Source organism: Aotus nancymaae, unplaced genomic scaffold (assembly GCF_030222135.1).
Source record: "Aotus nancymaae isolate 86718 unplaced genomic scaffold, 86718_ANA_hifiasm-v0.15.2.pri h1tg000012l, whole genome shotgun sequence".
In the NCBI taxonomy this organism is placed as follows: domain Eukaryota; kingdom Metazoa; phylum Chordata; class Mammalia; order Primates; family Aotidae; genus Aotus; species Aotus nancymaae.
In genome coordinates, this window is record NW_026988423.1 from 39978145 (window position 1) to 39984146 (window position 6002).

At 34.9% G+C, this 6002-nt stretch overlaps 1 protein-coding gene across 1 annotated transcript in view; it reads left to right on the plus strand.

The window, feature by feature from the left end:
* Positions 1 to 6002, plus strand: part of LOC105714959 (zinc finger protein 273) — a 44827-nt gene that overhangs the window by 19333 nt on the left and 19492 nt on the right. The gene's annotated exons all lie outside the window — the stretch shown is intronic.

Consider the following 6002-nt stretch of genomic DNA (forward strand, 5'->3'; position numbering starts at 1 on the left):
TCTATGTGTATTTGTATATTTACATTGAATAGAGAGCTTTATACTTAATATATTTAATAGCGATGATTTTATGATGCTGTCCAGCATTTTTTTTTCTTTTAAAATAATAGACTCATTTCAGAATTTTTTTTCTTTTTTTTTTTTTTTTGTGAGACAATCTCGCTTTTTCACCCAAGTGCAGTGGTGCGATCTTGGCTCACTGCAACCTCCGCCTCCTGGGTTCAAGCGATTCTTCTGCCTCAGCCTCCTGAGTAGCTGGGACTACAGGCACATGCTACCAAGCCTGGCTAATTTTTTGTATTTTTAGTAGAGACAGGGTTTCACCATGTTAGCCACGATGGTCTCGATCTGACCTCAAGATCCACCTGCCTTGGCCTCCCAAAGTACTGGAATTACAGGTGTGAGCCACTGCATCCGGACTTTTTTTTTTCATATGTAGAGTCTCACTGTGTTGCTCAGGCTAATCTTGAATTTCTGGTCTCAAGTGATCTGACTCCCTTGGCCTCTTAAGGCTGTAGAATTACAGGCACAATCTACTGTGCATGGACATCACGTAGCATTTTTTTTGTAGGACTGTACTGGTTGTGCTGGACACCTTCAACTACTATATTGGAAAATATTTTTATCTCGTTTTTAAAGTAAAATAATTTCAAATCAAATATAATTGGTTAGGAATATATATATATATATATAGTTTTTTTGAGATAGAGTCTTGCTCTGTCACCCAGATGGGAGTACACTGGCATGATCTCCACTCACTGAGACCTCCACCTCCTGAGTTTAAGCGATTCTTCTGCCTCAGCCTCCTTACAGGTATGCACCACCATGCCTGGCTAATTTTTGTATTTTTAGTAGAGACAGGGTTTCACCATGTTGGCCAGGCTGGTTTTGAACTCCTGACCTCAAGTGATCTGCCCACCTTGGTGTCCCAAAGTGCTGGGATTACAGGTGTGAGCCACCACGCCAGACCAGAATATTTTTTATTACATCAAAATTTGAGAAACTAGCAGCCTTTTTTATCTTCACATAACTTCTGTATTACTTTTTTCATTTATTCTTCTTCTAAGATTCCCTTCATGAATATATTGATGTACTTGATTATATCCAGTAAGTTTTCTACTCCCATGTTTTAATTTTGTTTTGCAACGTTATATTTTTGTGTTACATATTTTAGGGTATGCCATGTCACACCAGTTAATTGTATTGTAATTTTTTAGTCTATATTATAATTGTGTATTAAAATATTTAACTCTGCAATTTAAGACAGTGTGGAGAAAAATGAAATATAAATCAGCCATATGTCTGTTTCCAGTATTATCTCTCTGTTTGTTTTCCTGTATAAATATTGCCATATGTTTTAATGACTTGTATGTTTGTTGTGTAGGTTTGTTTTAATTCTAAGTGAGTAGGCATAAAGTTTTTCTAATTTCTACATCTGTTTATTGGTGAATCTATATTTTTGTGTGAGAGAAATGCTTTTGGATTTAAAGATAATTTGAAAACTTTTATAACTGTTTTCCTTTTAGTATTACTGCTTAATTTTACTTGTCAAAAATAACAGGCCGGGCGTGGTGGCTCACGCCTGTAATCCCAGGACTTTGGGAGGTCAAGGCAGGTGGATCACATGAGGTCCAGAGTTGGAGACCAGCCTGGCCAACATGGTGAAACTCTGTCTCTACTAAAAATACAAAACATTAGCCAGTTGTAGTGGTGCATGCCTGTGATCCTAGCTTCTCTGGGGGCTGAGACATGAGAATTGCTTTAGCCCAGGATGCAGAGGTTGCAGTGAGCTGAGGTGGTACCACTGCACTCCAGCCTGGGTGAAAGAGCAAGACTCTGTCTCAAAATTTACAACACACACACACACACACACACACACAATTTGCAATAAATATTGTTTAGTCATAATAATTACATTATGCAACATTTTACGAGAATGTTTTCATCTTGCAAAGCTAAATCTCAACACATATTAAACAGCTACCCATTTTTCCCCTTTCATGGTGCTTTTCAAACACCACTTTTTTTTTTTTTCCCTAGGAGTGTAACTGCTTCAAAATCTCATATAATCTCTTGTCTTTTTGTGGCTGGCTCATTTTATTTTGTATAATGTCATCATGATTTATCTTTGTAGTTGTTAAAATATTTTCTGCTTTTTGAAAACTGAGTGACAGTCCAGTTGCCAGTTTTTTTGTTTTGTTTTTTTGAGACAGATTGTCTTTCACCCAGGTTGGAGTATAGTGGCATAATCTCGGTCACTGCAACCTCTGCACCCCGGAGTTCAAGTTATTGTACTGCCTCAGCCTTTTGAGTTGCTGGGTTTATAGGCGAGAGCCACTATGCTTGGCTAATTTTTGTATTTTTAGTAGAGTCGGGGTTTCATCATGTTGGTCTTGAACTCCTGACCTCATGTGATCCACTCTCCTTGGCCTCCCAAAGTGCTGGGATTACAGGCATGAGCCACAGTACCTGGCCAAGTATTTTTATATTTTAATCATATCTACTGAATGATTTGGTGACAGAAATTTGCATTGGTTTTACCTGTTGTTTTTCAGTTGCAATGCTGTAATAATTATGGGTATGAAATGACTCTTCAGATGACCATATATGCAAAGTATATATATATGTGCTGCATTCTATTTTATTAGTCTACTTTTTTTACCTTTATATTTGTAGCAAATTGTTTTAATTCATTAGCTTTGTAATTTTGGAGGCATTTAAAGTCAGAACATGTGTTTTGATTTTAAATGCTTCCAAATACTTTTTTTGAAGATTGTTAGGTACTGTATTGTCGGGAATCTCAAGAGATAATAGGGGTTGCTGTTTTTATGTCTTCAGAAATGCAATGAGAAATTGGAAAAACATTACATTAAATCTTGTAGATGATATTGAGCAGTATAGACATCTTCACAATATTAATTGCAACTTTTGAACAAGAGCATGCTAAAGAGTGGTTTAATTTCTATATATTTGTAAACTTGTTTTGTATTATTGTTTCATAGTCTCATTCCATTTTGTGGAAAGTAATCCACAAAATTTCTGTTCTAAAACACTTTTTAAGACTTTTTTGACTTAATTGGTGGTTTATCAAGAAGAAAGTTGTATGAGCTGTTGATAGGGTATGTATGAGAAAATAGAGTTCTGTGTTAGTTCTGTTAGGAATATTGTTTTATACTGTTTCCTTACTAATATTCTGCCTTATTTTAGTCTTGTAGAAAGTGGGCATTAAAATATTCTACTATAATTATATTACTCTCTATGTGTTTCTTCAATTCTGTTGATATTTGCTTTATATGTTTGGAACCCTGATGTGACACACACACACACACAGAAATTTGTCATAGGTTCCCATGAACTTATTATTGTTTAATGTCCTTATTTGTCTCTTTGGAGTTTTGATTTAAAGAACATTTTATAAAAATATGACAGTTTTTTACTTAGGATGTGGCTTGTGTAATATTATTTTGACCTCTATTGCTCTGTTATTATTTGCTTGGAACGTCTACTTCCATCTTGCCACTTTCAGTCCTTTTTTATTATTAGATCTCTGCTGATTCTTGTAGAAAGGCAAGTTGGATCTTTTCAGTTTTTAAAAATACATCCCTTTATTGAATATGTGTCTCCTGATTGGAAAGTTAATTATATATATATATATATATATATTTTTTTTTTTTTTTTTTCCCCCAAATAATTTTCTGAAGGAGAAAGTCTTACTAGTGTTGTTTGGATTTTTGTACCTTTGTCCCTCATTGTCTTTGTGTCTTTTCGGTTTTTGTATCAATATGCTTTTCTTTCTTGTGTATATTTTTTGGGGATACTTTAGGGATACCTTAGGGATGACATAAAACCTTTACAAGATGCAACAATATAGTTTAAATTGGTTAAGAAAATTAACTTCAGTTGGATATAAAGTTTATTTTTTTAAGACCGAATCTTGCTCTGTTAGCCCAGGCTAGAGTACAGTGGGGTGATCTTGGCTCAGGACAAACTCTGCCTCCCGGGTTCAGGTGATTCTTCTGCCTCAGCCTCCTGAATAGCTGGGACTACAGGTGTGTGCCACCATGCCCAGCTAATTTTTATAGTTTTTTGGTAGAGCCAGGGTTTCACCATGTTGGCCAGGCTGGTCTCGAACGCTGACCTCGTGATCTGCCTGCCTAAGCCTCCCGAAATGCTGGCATTACAGGTGTGAGCCACCGTGCCTGGCCACATACAAAGTTTTTTCCTCATTTCATGTGCCCTCAACATTGTTATTGATGGTACTAATTACATCTTTTTATGTTATATATCCATTAATAGTTGTTTATAATAATTTCTATGCTTTCATCATGCAAATTTTAGAAAATAATTAAAAATGTTTACTGCACCGTTATGGTATGTGCTTATCTTTCCCAGAAAGTTATGTATTTTCATATGATTATGTGTTGTTTTCTTGCATCATGTAATTTTCAGTGGAAATAACTCCTTTCGTCATCTTTGATATGTAGGGCATATGCAGTGCCAATATACTTTTTCAGGATTTGGTTATTTTGGAAGATCTTTTCCTTTTTATCTGGTAGGAAAGTTTTGCTGATATTATTCTCACTTGACAGATATTTTTATTTTATTTTATTTTATTTATTTTTAGGACTTTGACTATATCACACAGTTTTTTTCTGGCCTGCAAAATTTTCTTCATATATTTACTGGTTTTCTCATAAGACTATGCTTGTAGATGACACGTCACTTTCATCTTACAGCTCCCAAGATTCTCTTCTTGTCTGTGACTGTTGAAATCGTGCTTATGTATGTGTGTTATGAATATCTTCGTATGTATCCTAGTTTGCTTGTAGAGCATCTTCAATTTTACATAATTTTTTCCTTTTAAACCTTTTTAGCTATTTTTTTGTAATTTTACCTTCACAATTCCTGTTTTTGACATTTTTAATACTTGTGTTATCCTCATTTTTCTGATTTTCAATAGTTGTCTGTGTTCCTATTTAACTCATTATTCAATTTATTTTAAATTTTTACAATTTTACAGCTTCATTATTTAATAGTTCTTTCAGAAAATTTTAAAATTTTTTGATGAGGCCATGTTGCCCTAATATTTAGTATGCATTATTATTATTTTTTTTAAAGATGGGGTTTCACCATGTTGGCCAGGCTGGTCTCGAACTCCTGACCTCAAGTGATCCACCCACCTTGGCCTCCCAAAGTGCTAGGATTACAGGTATGAGCCACCATGTCTGGCCTTGCATTATAAAATTTTTTATTGAGATTTAGATATTAAAAGCAAGCTACCCATCACAGTCTTTATGATGTAGCTTTGTCTTGGCATAGTCTGAAACCAACTGTCTTAGCTAGAGATTTTGTTAGTGTCTCAAACATGTTCTTAAAGTGTGTCTTTTCTGAAAATTTTTGGGTTTTTTAGTTAAAGGAGTTGGTTCATGTTTCTTCTTAGTAGTCAGTTATCACTTGCTACACCTGTTCCCCATCTGTGGTACTGCAATTTCTCTGCTGCCGCAACAGTTATCTTTGGTATCAGCTGACTCAAACTGTCTGTCTTTCCATAGTATATCACCATTTCTTTTAGCATTTTATGTCATGAGAGACAGAAACTAGTGTCTGTAAAGGCCCCTAGAAATCAGAAATAAATATGTGTGTGCCACTATTTTTTTTTTTTTTTTTTTTTTGTCTTTTCAAAAAGAAGAGTTGGCAGTTTACTTCCAAAGGCACTATATGATATTGGGGAGCAGGAAGTGCTGTGTTGGGTAAATGCCACAGACTTTTCTTTCCCTTCTATGTAGCTCTTTTCCTTCTATGTGGCCTTTTGCATTGTGTTCACCTGGAGCACCACATACACTTAACTCACTTATAAATTTTCCACAAATGTATCTTTGTCAATGTTTTTATTACATTGATATGTCTGTGAAGGAATTAGGGACTGTGGTATTTTGCTATGCCATCTTGCTCATGTAGTTTGTATATTTTTATAGGTTAGATTTGTAAAGATTATTCATCTG